The 16,293-nt window shown below is 38.0% G+C and overlaps 1 protein-coding gene across 1 annotated transcript in view; it reads right to left on the bottom strand.

The window, feature by feature from the left end:
- Positions 1-16,293, bottom strand: part of Agbl4 (AGBL carboxypeptidase 4) — a 1,251,089-nt gene that overhangs the window by 1,188,707 nt on the left and 46,089 nt on the right. The window lies entirely within an intron of this gene.

Below are 16,293 nucleotides of genomic sequence, written 5' to 3'. Positions count from 1 at the left end.
TTGAAGACCACTTTTACTCCATAGTGATCAGATAGGAGGCATGGGATTAGTTCAATCTTCTTATATTTGTTGAGGTCTGTCTTGTGACCAATTATATGGTCGATTTTGGAGAAGGTACCATGAGGTGCTGAAAAAAGGTATATTCTTTTGTTTTAGGATAGAATGTTCTATATATATCAGTTAAATCTAATTGGTCCAAAGCTTCAATTAGTTTCATTGTGTCCTTGTTTAGTTTCTGTTTTCCTGATCGGTCCATTGAGGAAAGTGCAGTGTTGAAGTCACCCACAATTATTGTGTTAGGTGCAATGTGTGCTTTGAGTTTTAATAAAGTTTCTTTTATGAAAGAGGGTGCCCTTGCATTTGGAGCATAGATGTTCAGGATTGAGAGTTCTTCTTGTTGTATTTTTCCTTTGACCAGCAAGAAGTGTCCCTCAGAGTCTCTTTTGATGACTTTGGGTTGAAAGTCAATTTTATCTGATATTAAAATGGCTACTCCAGCTTGTTTCCTGAGACCATTTGCTTGTAAAATTGTCTTCCAGCCTTTTACTCTAAGGTAGTGTTTGCCTTTGATCCTGAGGTGTGTTTCCTGTAAGCAGCAAAATGTAGGGTCCTGTTTACGTATCCAGTCAGTTAGTCTGTGTCTTTTTATTGGGGCATTAAGTCCATTGATGTTAAGAGATATTAAGGAATAGTGATTGTTACTTCCTATCATTTTTGACATTATTTTTTAAATTTGATTGCTTAACTTCTTTTGGGTTTGATGAAAGGTTACTATCTTGCTTTTTCCAGGGTGAAGTTTCCCTCCTTGTATTGGTGTTGTCCTCCTATTATCCTTTTTAGGGCTGGGTTTGTGGATAGATATTGGGTAAACTTGGTTTTGTCGTGAAATATCTTAGTTTCTCTATCTATGGTGATTGAGAGTTTTGCTGGATATAGTAGTTTTGGTTGGCATTTGTGTTCTCTTAGAGTCTGCATGAGATCTGCCCAGGACCTTCTAGCCTTTATAGTCTCAGGTGAAAAGTCTGCTGTGATTCTGATAGGTCTTCCTTTATATGTTACTTGGCCTTTTTCTCTTACTGCCTTTAATATTCTTTCTTTGTTTAGAACATTTGGTGTTTTGATTATTATGTGACGGGAAGTATTTCTGTTCTGGTCCAGTCTGTTTGGAGTTCTGTAGGCTTCTTGTATATTCATGGGCATCTCTCTCTTTAGGTTAGGGAAGTTTTCTTCCATAATTTTATTGAAGATATTTGCTGGCCCTTTAAGTTGTAAATCTTCACTCTCATCTATGCCTATAATCCTTAGGTTTGGTCTTCTCATTGTGTCCTGGATTGTTTACAAGCTTTTTGCATTTTGCATTTTCTTTAACTGTTGAGTCCATGGTTTCTATGGAATCTTCAGCATCTGAGATTCTTTCTTCTATTTCTTGTATTCTGTTGTTGATATTTGCATCTCTGTCCCCTGATTTCTTCCCAAGGCTTTCTATCTCCAAAGTTGTCTCCTTTTGAGTTTCCTTAGTTGTTTCTACTTCTGATTTTAGATCCTGGATGGTTTTGCTTAGCTCCTTCACTTGCTTGTTTGTGCTTTCCTGTAATTCTTTAAGAGTTTTTGTGTTTTCTCTTTCATGACCTCAGCCTGTTGACCAAAGTTCTCCTGTATTTCTTTAAGTGTTTTTTGCATTTCCTCCTTGTTGGCTTTTGTATTCTCCTGGATTTCTTTCAATGATTTTTGTGTTTCCCTTGCAAGGGCTTCTAACTTTTGATCCATTTTCTCCTGAATTTCTTTAAGTATGTCCTTCATGTGTTCCTGTACCAGCATCATGACCAGTGATTTTAAATCCAAATCTTGTTTTACTGGTGTGATGGGGTATCCAGGACATGTTGGTAGAGGAGAATTGGGTTCAGATGTTGCCATATTGCCTTGATTTCTGTTAGTGACGTTCCTGCGTTTGCCTTTTGCCATCTAGCTCTCACTGGTGTTACTTGGTCTTGTCATTGCTGGACTCACCAGTGCAAGCTGCCCCTTCCCCGTTGGCCTCTGGTGCACAGCTTACCCCCTGCACTGCCTGTAGACAGGGTGCTGCTGTCCAGGCTGTTCAGATCCCGAAGCAGGCCCCTGAAGGCTCCCGCTGGGGCCCGCAGGATTTACCGGAGCACACCGACTTCTCCCAGCTGGCCACCCGGAAGCCCCCGCTAGCCTCTTGAGGGACCTGGAAATGTGGTGCGGCCGCCCAGGCTGATCTGAAGCGGAGAGAGTTGAGCTGAGGGCTTCTGCCTGAGTCCTTGCCCCAGATTGTGTCTGTGGACCAGATGGAGCCCGTGTGCACCCCCAGGGAGCGCCGAAGGTGTATGCTGCTGTGACCTCCCCTGTGTTCCGCTCACTCCGCTGGGCAGCCGATTTCCCAACCGGGCTGGCGCACACAAGGTTAGCCTTGTCGCCCAGGCCCTGAGTCCAGGCAAAAGCCTGGGAGGCCAAGGTCCGAGCAAAGTTCCCCTAGGGCTATGACTGTTAATTGGGTCCGCCAGGTGACCCGGATGGCTCCACAGACAACTACACTATGTGAACATAGCCACATACAGGTACCTCTGGACACATAACTAAAATAATACAAATAAATCTTTAAAACAAAAAGCTTTTGTGTGTCACAATTATATAAGAAAAAAACTAGTAGAATAAAACACTGAGGGAAAAAATTCTCAATCTCTCCAGCCAACATCTTTTGTATCCATAAGGTAACACTAAAGGAATTTGAAACCAGTGACACACTGAAAGAAATAAAAACTGCAAAGTAGCTGAAGTCCTTACTAACTTGAAATGCGTATTTGCACAAAGTATCTAAGGAATGGGTCTCATCAATTCCAAATAAAAATAATGTTTATCTAATTTTCTGATGTTTTACAGTAGATATCCAGCATTCAATAGGAAATTGTGGAACATATAAAAATTAAGAAAAATGGTCCATTCATCTGTTGAGGGGAATATAGGAAACTAACAGGAGGTAGAAGTGGGGAGAAAAGAACGGGCAGGTGTATGTGACTTGTTAGTTTTTGTCAACTTTATATGAGCTAAGGTTGTCCAGGTAAAAGAAACCTCAATTGAGAAAATGCTTCAATCCGACTGGCCTGCAGCCAAATGGGGTATTTTCTATTCTATTTCTTTTTTAATTGGATATTTTATTTATTTACATTTCAAATGTTATCTCCTTTCCCTGCTTCCTCTCTGCAAACTCCCTATCCCATCCCCTATTACCCTGCTTGTATGAGGGAGGCCTCCACCTACCTACCCACTTCTACCTCACCTCCCTATCATTCCTCTACACTGGGGCATCAAGCCTTCATAGGACCAAGGGCCTCCCCTCCCATTGATGCCAGATAAGGCCCCTTCAGCTCCTTCAGTCCTTCCCCTTGCTCCTCCATTGGAGTCGCTGTGCATTTTCCTGATTGGTGATTGATGTGGAAAGACTCTGTCTACTCAGCAGGGTGTCACCACTGGATAGGCAGTCCTGGATTATATAAGAAAGTAAGTTGAGCAAGCCATAAGAAGCAAGCAAATAAGAAGTGTTCCTCCGCAGTCTTGTTTCAGATTCTGCCTCTGTGTTTGGGTTCCTCTTCTAATATCACTTCATTATAGACTGAGATGTATGCTATAACCCAAATAAACTCTTTCCTACATAAGTCAGTTCTGATCATTGTTTTATCACAGCAACAAAAAGTAATCTAGGGCAAAAATATAATTCTCAAGCTATATAAGTATATGAAAATATACTTATCCAATAGCATGTACAATGAAATATTGTATATCCCAATAAAATATGCTACTAAAAAACCTAAATAGACACAGATGAGAAAATGAGCAGATACCAGAATTACCATAAAACATATTTTAATTAAGATGGATTAAAAAGGAAGAAGAAACCTCAATTGAAAAAACTCCATTCACCAGACTTGCCTAATACAGCTGGTGAGACAAAACCTGTAGAAATGAGGATTTATTTCTAATGGATAAGAAAGAGATGTGGTTTCTTGAGATGGGATCTACTTTATGTTTATGGTTTGGTGTTGTTTGGTTTGGTTTTTGAGACAAGATCTCTCTATATAGAACCATCTCTCCTAGAAAATTCTATGTAGACAAAGCTGGCTTCAAATTCAAAGAGATCTACCTGTCTCTGCCTACCAAAAGTGCTTTGGTTAAAGCTATATGCCACCATGCCTAGTCCAGAATCTTCTTTGATGAAAGCTTATAAACATCATTGAAATAAAAACTAAGAATTTAGATTATTGCATCAGTAGTTAATAACAGTGTTCCAATTTTTAGAGTTTCACTTTGGGCAAAATGGTAGCAACAGACTGCATTCTAAAGAGATATCTTTTCTGATGATGATGTTTTGTTTATTTGAGACATATTCTAACTCTGTAGCCCAGAGTGTCTCAAAATCCTCATGCCTCAGCCTCTCACATCCTGATATTATGGGTAAGTGCTACCCTTTCTGACAAGAAATCTTAGCCAGAGTTATCAATGTGACAGATTTCAGTTGCCTTACTTAAGAAACTAGCAAAGCCACACAAATTTTAGCCTCCACTAGGTAATCATAATCACTCAGCAGCTATCACCACTAAGGCCAAACATTTACCAACACAGAGATAGCAACTTACTATGACTCAGATCATTGCTAGCATTTTTAGTAATAAAATAATTTAACACACACGTACTGCACATGAGTGGCACATTCAAAATGATATAAAATAAACAACATTTCTAATGCACTGAAAACAAAAGTATAGTAGATTACTGAGATATTCATTTTAATGCAGCAGTATGGAACAGAACATATAATACCTCTGTGGCATGTCTACCTGTGAATGCCTGCAGCTGATAAATAACTTCAGCAAAGTGGCTGGATACAAAATTAACTCAAAAAATCAGTAGCTCTTCTTTATACAAATGATAAACGGGCTGATAGGAAGTTGGGGAAATAATGCCCTTCACAATAGTCACAAATAATATAAAATATCTTGAAGTAACTCTAACCAAGCAAGTGAAAGACCTATATGACAATAAATTAAAGCCTTTGGAGAAGAAAATTGAAGAATATACAGAAGATGGAAGGATCTCCCATGCTCACGAATCCATAGTATTAACAGTGAAAATGGCCATACGTGGATCAATGGAATTGAATCAAAGACCCAGAAGTAAACCCACACACCTACGTACAGTTGATTATTGACAAAGAAGCCAAAATTATACCATGGAAAAGGGAAAATATCTTCAACAAATTTTGTTGATAAAACTGGATATCTAGAAGATGTAGAAGAATGAAAATAAATCCATATTTATGCAGAAGAATGAAAATAAATCCATATTTATCCCTGCATAAAATTCAAGTTCACGTAGATCAAATATCTCAACATGAAACCATATACACTAAATCTAATAGAACAGAAAGTGGGTAATAACTGTAAACTCATTATTATATGAAATAACTTCCAGAACTGAACACCCATAGCTCAGGCACTAAGAACAACAATAAATGGGGCCTAAAGGAACTGAATGGCTTCTGTAAGACAAAGAACACCATCAATAGGACAAAATATAGACTGGAGAAAAGATCTTCCCCAACCTTACATCTGACAGAGGACTAATATTCAAAGTACATAAAGAACTTAAGAAGTTAGATAGCAACAACCCAAATAACTGCGTTTAAAAAATAGGGCACAGAGCTAAACAGAGAATTCTCAACACAGGAATATCGAATAGCCAAGAAACACTTAAAGAAATGTTCAACATCCTTAGCCATCAAGGAAATGATAGAACTCTGCACTGAAGCCATCTGGTCCCATGCTTTTTTTGGTTGGGAGACTTTCTATGACCCTTTTTATTTCTTCAGGTGTTGTGGGACTGTTTAGTTGATCTATTTGATCCTGATTTAGTTTTGGTGTCGGATATCTGTCTAGGAAATGCAGATCAAAACAACCCTGAGATTTCACCTTACACCAGTCAGAATGGCTAAGGTCAAAAACTAAGGAGACAGCAGGTGTTGGCGAGGATGTGGAGAAAGAAGAACACTCCTCCACTGCTGGTGGGGCTGTAAGATGGTACAACCACTGTGGAAATCAGTCTGGAGGTTCCTCAGAAAACTGGACATGAGACTTCCAGAGGACCCTGCTATACCTCTCCTGGGCATATACCCAAAGGATTCCCCGGCATGCAATAAAGTCACATGCTCCATTATGTTCATAGCAGCCTTATTATAATAGCCTGAAGCTGGAAAGAACCCAGATGCCCCTCAAAGGAGGAATGGATACAGAAAATGTGGTATATTTACCCAATGGAATACTACTCAGCAATTAGAAACAATGAATTCACAAAATTTTTAGACAAATGGTTTGATCTGGAAAATATCATCCTAAGTGAGGTAACCCAATCACAAAAGAATACACATGGAATGCAATCTCTGATAAGTGGATATTAATTAGCCCAGAAGCCCTGAATACCCAAGGCACAAATTGCATAACAAATGACTCCCATGAAGAAGTATGGAGATGGTCCTGATCCTGGAAAGGACTGATCTAGCAGTGGAAGGGAATATAAGGACAGAGAAAAAGGAGGGAGGTGATTGGAGAAGGGATGGAGAGAAGAAGGTTTATGGGACATATGGGGAGGGGTATCCGGGAAGGGGGAAATCATTTGGAATGTAAACAAAGAATATAGAAAATAAAATATTAAAAAAAGAAATTACAAACAATACTGGCAAATACAGAAATACAAAATAACTCCAAATATCAGCTCTCATTGCTATAAAATAATGGCTGAGTACCTGACTTCTGTACTTATTCATAGTTTGCCTAAAACTTGTCTTATACAGATTTTCAAATTCTAACTCTGAATTATTACTCTATATTTAGGCAAGGCATTAATAATTTGTAGTAAGAGTTTGGATTTTAATAGCACACAATTTGAAAAATTGAAATCATTTAATTCAGATATATGCTTTAGTATGACCTTTCTTAAGTAATTTAACCACACTGGGCCTGTTTTCTTAAAATGTTTTCCTGAGAGTTACAGAAAATATGTGCAAATAATCTAGAATATAACACTCCTTCAGTAACTAGATTGTTATTATTACTATCATGGTTATCATTGTTGAGACATGTATTTTACCAAATATGTATATTCACCAAAAGAATAAAAGATTAAGTTCTGTAGAGTATAAGGAAGAACTCAGACAAGGAAAGGGATCTCTTAAAATCCATGAAGTCATTGTGCCTTTTCCTTGAAGTGAACATTGACTACTTTAGCATTTCCTTCCTTTATATATAAATACACCCTCATTATCACTTTATACAACATATTTTTTCTCTAAACATAGATACAAAAAGTGATTTTTCTTTTAGTTTAAGAAAGTTAGGGCAGAACATTTAAATAAAATAGCTAAAGTTTACCTTTAAATAATACTAACCTTAAAAATTGTTAGCATGTACCTTGATGATATTGGTTCTACAGGTTTATAAAAATAACAACACAGAAAATGAATATTTAGAAATAAACTATGACCATATTTGGGGAGATGAGGAAAGATTTGTATTGTTAAATGTAGCATGTACCTGGAGAGATAATGTGGTAATTATATCTTATTTCAAACTGATAAATAGGGCTGCTAAGACAACTAGAAATAGATTTTAGAGCAGTGTAGAATTTTGACACTTAAATGGGTTATACCTCTGATGGATGTGACTAAAGCACACTTTGTTTTATTTTTATGCTGAAACTACTCCACACAAAGGGTATAAGCAACTCATTGCTTAAAATAAAGAAGCTTGGTTATTAATTAAAATTTACCCTTATATAGATCATTTTTCCATCTCACAAACCAAAATACATCTGAATAGGAAATCAATGACCTCAGTGTTTAAGTGCAGCTGCAGAGTCTGTCATTTTCTGCCTTATTTCCAGAGATTCACAATTCTGGTTAAAGACTACATTAAAGATGAGGATCAGCCTACTAAGCACAAATTATTATTATTATTATTATTATTATTATTATTATTAATATCTGAAAGTTCTGGCTGAGAATATTTTAGGAGAGTTATTTCTTTGGATTGGTTTTGTAAATTTTCTATTTATATATGTTTTAGTTATTTTGTTTCCTGTTGCTTTTGTTTTGTTTTTAAGATAGAATCTTACCATGTAGTTTTGGTTGACCTGGCCTAGAACTCACTTTGTAAAGGATTGCCTTGAACTCACAGAGAAATTTTACCTGCTTCTGTCTCTTCAGTTCTGGGATTAAAGATGTGAGCTAACCCGTTAACTATTTCTTGTCTTTTTGAGACAAGTTCTCTTATCAACTATATAACCCAGGTTACCCTTAGATTCTCAATCCTCCTGCCTCAGCCTCACAAGTAGAAAGATTACATACATGTGGCTCTGTACCTAGTTGTGTGGGAATTTTAATCTTTGGGAAGTAACACACATGATATAGCTTCTTTCTAGAATTTTTTAAACTGTGTATCCATTTGATGATGCTGTAAATAGGTTTATAAAGTATATACTAATAACTCATTTCTCAAACAAATTTGTGAAATGCATATGTCCCAATTCTCCCTAGGTATACACATCTACAACACAAACAAGAGGTCTATTTTTTAAGCTACAACTAGTCACAGAATGCACCAATACTTAATGTATACTAAAGATCATGTGCACACCCTATCACATACCTAGAACTAATAGTAATATACAAGATCCACAAGCTATAAGTCATTCTGTCATTCAGTAAAAGAATATTAACACCCTTGAAATGCTGACCATATAGTAAAGAGTTAAAATAAATAATAAAATATGTAATAAGAAATATCCTGTTTCTCCAAGTATAGACAGTATATTAAGTGTCATATGATTGGAAGAAATACAGACCTAAGGCTGAATTCTTTCTTGACTGCTTTGTAGTAGTGATGACTATATGTGAGCCCAAATTCATCAAAGGTAGTTTTACAACTTCTATTTTGGAATATCTCACAGCTGTACAGAATAAATGGTTGGTTGGTTTTTTCCCTGAAAGAGTAATGTGCATCTAATTCCCTAGTGTTTGATAATAAAGGACTTTCATACTTTGGTCTTGCAAAGGGCTATATTACACTTTCTTGGTTTCATACTAGTTAATTTTGTATTCTTTAATGCTCACTCTCCAATAAAGAACTTAAATATTTTCTATTTATATGCTAATCATAATGGAAAAAATATTTTAATTTAATTAGTATTAATGTAGACACCTATATTCATCACAAAAGAAAATGAGAAGGCTGCTTCTATAGAACCATGTGTGGTAACCGGACAAAGTAGTGAGGCAAGCTAGAAGAGCAAGGAGTCTGTGGTGATTCTGCCTGCCACATGGGCTCAGAAACCGTTCTTCCACACAGACAGAACTCTTTCAGAAAGGCAATGATGATGGATCAACCCTTGGAAAATTTACATACATAATCTTGTCAAACTACAACTGCATTCTGGTTCCCAAATTAGCCCTGTACTTCTAAATGAATTTTTAATTTAGAGCTTAAAAACAGAACCCTTAAAAACAACATCTGGCTAATATTCCTAATCTATTTTTGCCAGAATCAACATTCAAAGAGTTCCAGCAATGTTTTGTAAATTGTGGAAGTTTCAAGGTTGCTGGTGGATCTCATTGATCTCTCCACAACCACTCAGTACTCAGTCCTAGGCACTGTGCTGCATGCTGGACATCCAGAAACAAAAATAGTATAGCTGTCAGAATGTAGGTAAGGATATGGAGTAAATAAGCATATAATATTGTTCTATTTTACACACACACACACACACACACACACACACACACACACACATATATATATATATATATATATATATATGTATATATATATAGAGAGAGAGAGAGAGAGAAATACAAACATTGATTGAGCTCATGAAGGAAATGTGGTTTAAAGAACTCAAAGTTTTGATCAATTAGTGTGTCGGTTTAAGTAAAAACAGCCCCCACCAGCTTTTAGAGAGAGGCAACATTAGGAGGCATGGCCTTGATGGAGGAAGTATGCTCCCTTTGGCAGACTTGAGGTCTCAGATGATCATGCCAGGCTCAGTATTACTTCTCCTTTCTGTTCCCCAAGGATCCTAACATAGAACTCTCAACTCTTCCTCCAGCACCATGTCCGCTGCACACCACCATGCTTCCTGCCATGAAAATAATGGACTAAATCTCTGAAACTGTAAGCCAGCCCCAGTGAAATATTGTCCTTTATTTTATCTAGCTAGCTAGCTATTCATTCATTCTTTCATTCATTTTACATCCTGACTGCAGTTTCCCCTCCCTCCTCTCCTTCCAGTCCATCCTCCACACTCCCCCACCATATCCTATTCTTCCTTTCTCTTCAGAAAAGGGCAGGTCTCCCATGGATTTCAGTCACAGCTTATCAAGTTATAGTGAGACTAGGCACCCCCTTTCCTATTAAGGCTGGAAAAGGAAACTCAATAGGAAGAAGGGGTCCCAAGAGTGGTCAACAAAGCCAGAGATGGCCCCTGCTCCCACCGTTAGGAGTCCCACAAGAAGACCAGGCTACACAACTGCAACCTATATGCAAATGGCCCAGGGCACTCCCATGCAGGCTCCCTGGTTGGCAGGCTCAGTCTTTGTGGGCCCCTATGTGTCCAAGGTAGTTGATTCTGTGGCTTTTCCTGTGTTGTCCTTGACTCCTCTGGCTCCTACAATCCTTCCCAACTTGAGACCCACTCCATGAGAGGGAGCTCAGCCCTGATATACTACCAGAAGGGCCAGAAACCAGAAGCTGGGTATGCAGAGACATGGGATGGGACCAAACACAACTGGAAATAAAAGTCAATAAAATGATTCTTAATGATACTCTGCTCTACTTATAGATAAGTGCCTAGCCTCATTGTCAATAGAGAGGTTTCATTCAGCAGCTGGTGTAAACAGATGCAGAGATCCACAGTCAAGCATTAGGCAGAGCTTGGGGAAATCCTGCAGAAATATTTTTTTTAACACTATTGCTCTGTAGTACTGCTTGAGGTCTGGAGAGGGCCCGGGTCCTGGAAAGGCTTGATGCAGCTTTATAAGAGTTCAAGGTCCAAGGAGACAAGAATGTATCAATTCACATTCTTCTGCATGCTGACCTTCAATTGAACCAGCACCATTTGTTGAAAATGCTATCTTTTTTCCACTGGAAGTTTTCAGCTCCTTTGTCGAAGAACAAGTGACCATAGGTGTGTGGATTCATTTCTGGGTCTTCAATCCTATTCCATTGATCCACCTGCCTGTCACTGTACCAATACTATGTTTTATTTTGTTTTTTTATTTTTTATTCGATATAATTTATTTACATTTCAAATGATTTCCCCTTTTCTAGCCCCCCCCCCACTCCCCGAAAGTCCCGTAAGCCCCCTTCTCTTCCCCTGTCCTCCCTCCCACCCCTTCCCAGTTCCCCGTTCTGGTTTTGCCAAATACTGTTTCACTGAGTCTTTCCAGAACCAGGGACCACTTGTTTTGTTTTTTTAACACTATTGCTCTGTAGTACTGCTTGAGGTCTGGAGAGGGCCCGGGTCCTGGAAAGGCTTGATGCAGCATTGTAGGGGATTACTAGGACAGAAGAGTGGGAGGGGCTTGATTGGGGAACTGGGGAGGGAAGAGGACTTATGGAACTTAGGGGTGGAGGGAACTGGGAAAGGGAAAATCATTGGGAATGCAAACAAAGAATATAGAAAATATAAATAAATAAATAAATAAATAAATAAATAAATAAATAAGTAAATAAATAAATAAATAAAAGAGTTACTATGGTCATAGTGTCTCTTCCCAGAAATGAAACCCTAAGACAGTATCACAAATAGTTAAGAGAAATCACAATACTACATAAAGAACATTTTTCTTGATCATATAAACTTTCAAAGCTTTGTATACTGATCTGATTAGAGTTGAAGTATTTAGATGACTTTAAATTCACATTTTAGGCAAACATAAATATGAAACTAATAAAATTCTAGAGTACTCTATTTTTAAAAGACTTATTTATTTTATGTATGTGAGTACACTGTTGCTCTCTTCAGACACAGTAAAAGAGGGCATTGGATCCTGTAACAGATGGTTGTGAGACACCACATGGTTGTTGGGAATTAAACTCAGGATCTCTGGAAGAGCAGTCAGTGCTCTTAAACACTGAATCTTCTCTCCAGCCCAAGATTCTACAGCATTCTAAATTTAAATTTCACAGTAAACAATAATGTTACTTCATCCCATTATACCTATCAAACATTTTTAACAGAAGAGTTATAAACAGTTGACTAAATGGATGAAATTATTAAATAAGAGAAATTAAAGAAATGTATAAGATTATATTACTTCAGTGAGATAAACACAAAGATAGGAAGTCCATGTACAGACTATTGCAGAACTTTATTAATAACAACAACTACAACAAAAACACAACCATACAAAAACTTCCAAAAACAAACAAAATTCATTAATTCGGTATTTTTATAGCTACTAATTTTGAGAACTTACAATTCATGAGACATTGAACTATATGTATATTTGTATAGTATACATACATATATATACATTATATATACACACTATATATATATATATATATGTAAAGAGAATCAGACTCAGTATGTAATCTAAGTAACCTCTGAACTCATGCTTTTTGTACAAAATTTTCAGTTCAGTGTTCCAAGTGCTGTACATTATTTATTTATTACAAACATCCTGTTCTATCCTTCTATAAGTAATAAAAGTTGATTGGATTGCAAGGTAACTTTCCCCATCATTGCATAGCTAATGAGTAAAAAAACACAAATCAAATCCTGTTCTGATTTCAACAGCACTAACCATTGTATTGATGTAGTTAGTTAGTCATTCAATAAATGAGTTCCTATTGTCTACCAGGAAGAGCACTAAACATAGAGACAGCATCACTTGGCACAGACAACATTCACTCAATAAACTCTTGAATGTCACTAATGTGTGATACATTGTTGTTAACATTTGGTACAGCAAAGGAAGCAACTCCTATTTGTAGAGACTAAATATGTAAACTTATGAATATATTCTGGTAAATATGACACCGTCTTTGAAGGAAATTCATTTCCATTCTTCTCCTGAGTATATAACCCGACATCTCACACACCTTCTTCCAGTTAAGTAAATTGTCAGGTCTGACAATTGTCCATGGTAAAACCCAGGACAAGTCTCACTGTGTACCTGTGGCTCCTTCTTCCATTTCTCACCTTGCCCCTACACTAGACTCTACCCCGCAGGGCTTGTGCTTTAGCTTTCTTTCCCTAAACCTCTCTTTCCTATATAACCTCAGCCATTTTGACTGCACACCCCCTTGCCTTCTTGAGTCCTGGATGGCTCCCCTCCTGGGTCACTCTTGGTCCAATTGATTCCCACCCTTCCTCCCTCCCCCAAGACTTTCTTAACTCTAGACCATAGGAATGCTGCTGGCTGTGCTGTCCTTCATTTCTATAATAGAACTTTCTCAACCTTACCTAGGAGCAGTCACGTCCCCATTTGTTCATTTACTAACGAAGTGACTACAATTATAACAAAATAAATGGCCACTAGAATTAAATACACAGTAATCATCTCCATAGAAAGAACCAGTATAAAACAGTATAAAATGTTTGAATGGCAGAAGGTCTAGGAGTTTTTCTGTTTTGTTTTGTTTTGTTTGTTTTGTTTTGGAAGTTTTTGTTTGTTTGGGTTTTTGTTGTTGTTGTTGTTGTTGTTGTTTTGTTTGCAGGACTAAAGGAATAGACTAAGTGACCCTGGCACCTTTCTCATCTTTATTTGATGCTCCTGTAATTAGAATATGAATATAAACAGTTAACACTTTCCTCACCATTCACTGCTATGTGTACAATGAGTGAGTGGACGAAGCAATTTCAAAAATCATTTTTATCTTATACAAAAATGGAGGAAAAAAAGAAGGGGCAATTATTAGACCTGCTTTCACCAAAAGTATATCCTAAATGCTCTCTTTTTCCATCCATCAACCAAAATCAAACAGAGGACAAGATCCCAGCAAAGAGAGGACTCCTGCAGAAAGTTCCTTAGTCCCTTGGTTGCAGTATGGAAGAATTTTGTTGTGTAAATAAGTCAGTCAGTGAAGGTGCTCATGCTGCTGCTGCTGCTGCTGCTTTGCATCAGGTAGGTGATTAGGAATGGCATCTTGAAATGTCATTTTCTCTCAGTAAAGGGAGGCAATGATTCCTGTGATGATATATGAGAATATCACAGGTGACAGAAAACACATACAAAACCCAAGAAGTAGAAGCACAGTTGCGATATTTAAGGGACAACAACAAAAAACTGATGGAGATTGAATGCACTGTCCTAATGTCCCTTCTCCCAAACCTAATGGTGAAGTGCAGATCTCCACAAAGTTTTCATTGCCCCACCTTCATCAGTGCCTCCCAACTGTGGTAATCCTGCTCCTGAATGAGCAATGTCTGGAGACATTTTTGGTTATCCCAACTGCTACTGCTGAAGGTGCTGCAGAACTCTAGAAAGAAGAAAACTTGTCATGCAGCCTGTAGTGCATGAAAACTGTTCCTCTCTTAACTAAGAATTGTATGGCCTAAAATGATAAAAGGTTGAGACATATCTTACTAAAAATTCAAGAACAGAAGTCAAAACCTAATAAGATTCCAGAAAGGAGAGTAAAAATGTCTTTGGTTGTGGATAATGTACTTCCAACCAAATGACAGCAGAAAACGGTCAGGTTATATAAAAAACAGAAATAATGAAAACTATGGCATGGAATAAGAACAGAAACTGACCAACACTCCCTCCACCACTGCAGCCACACATTGCCATACCACTATTCATGTTCTCATCACAAAATACTTATCTACTTTGATATTAAATAAAAAACAAAGACTAAAATGCAAGACACTGCCTTAAAGTCTGTTACTTATTTCAAACATTTTCACTTAATAGATCGTTCCCTAAATATATACTATGATAAAACTTACCAGCAAATGCCAACTAATATCCCTCCACTAATTTCATCCAAAATCCCTAGAAGGCTCTTTAACCATCAACCTAAGTTGACAGGAACAATGTACTGTTTTTCCTTTTACAGACTATATAATCAATTTATAGATTCTCTGTCAGGTTTTCTATACATGAATTCTAAAAATTTGCATTTTAAACATATCTTTATTTTATTCCTTTTATTGAATATGGATTTTTTTCATATAATATTTTGATGATAGAGGATATGATATATCCTTTCCCTCTACTCCTCCCAGACCAAGAACCAAAGATTAGATCACCCAGAGACCTAGGGTAAAACCAAATACTACAAGTCTTTAAAAAAAATTAGTGATAAAATGACTGTGAATTATATTCTGTTACATTCATAGATCAGTCCTTTATTCAGCCATCATCAGAAAAGCTTCCTCCTGTAGCAGATGGGAACAAATACAGAGACCCACAATCAGACATAGGACATAGAGAGATCTTGGAACACTCAGCTATAAATGAGATGTATTCATCAAATCCCTCCCATTAGGGCTCGGAGAATCCTACAGGAGAGAAAGAAAGAGTATAAGTTCCAGAGAGGATGGAGGACACCGAGAGAACAAGGCCCTCTAAATCAACTGAGTAAAACTCCTAAGAGCTCAAAGAGACTGAAGCAGTACACACAGGGCATGCATAGGTCTGGATTAGGTCCTCTGTATATACATTCTAGCTTTTGGTTAGTACTTTTGTGTGAATTCTGAGTGTGTGAATGAGTGTGTCTCTGAGTCTTGTCTGGGGCTCCTTTCTATTGATTTCCCTTGTCCAACCTTGATGTGATGCCCTGTGGGGTTAATGGGGTATCCTATGTCTGCTCAGGGATAGGGCCACTTGTGGAGGTGGGAATTTTTGACTGTGCTTATGCCAAGCCTGCACAGGGCAGGTGGCCTTTGTGAAGCCATGGGACCCTGCTCCGGGACTGGGGGTGGGGGAGTGCAGTCTGAGGTCCCAGGGACTGCCAGAGCTGGCTCAGGGTCCCTGAACCTGGGGACATCAGGTTCTCAGACTCTTGGTCACCCAGGCACCACTGGGAGCCTTGGAGCCTTGGAAGAGCTGAGCATGGAATGTACTTACCCCCCCACCCCCACATCCGCAAGCTGGATCTAGACCAGGGGCTTGTGGGGGGGGGGGAGAAGAGCACACCCTCCAAGAGGAGAGAGTCCTTGGCTTGTTCCATGCATTGCTTGGCTTGGTGGAGGCTGTGCCTAGGAGCACTGACAGGC

The sequence above is a fragment of the Apodemus sylvaticus genome, chromosome 3 (genome assembly GCF_947179515.1).
Source record: "Apodemus sylvaticus chromosome 3, mApoSyl1.1, whole genome shotgun sequence".
Classification (NCBI taxonomy): Eukaryota; Metazoa; Chordata; class Mammalia; order Rodentia; family Muridae; genus Apodemus; species Apodemus sylvaticus.
This window is presented reverse-complemented; position numbering and strand designations above follow the sequence as displayed.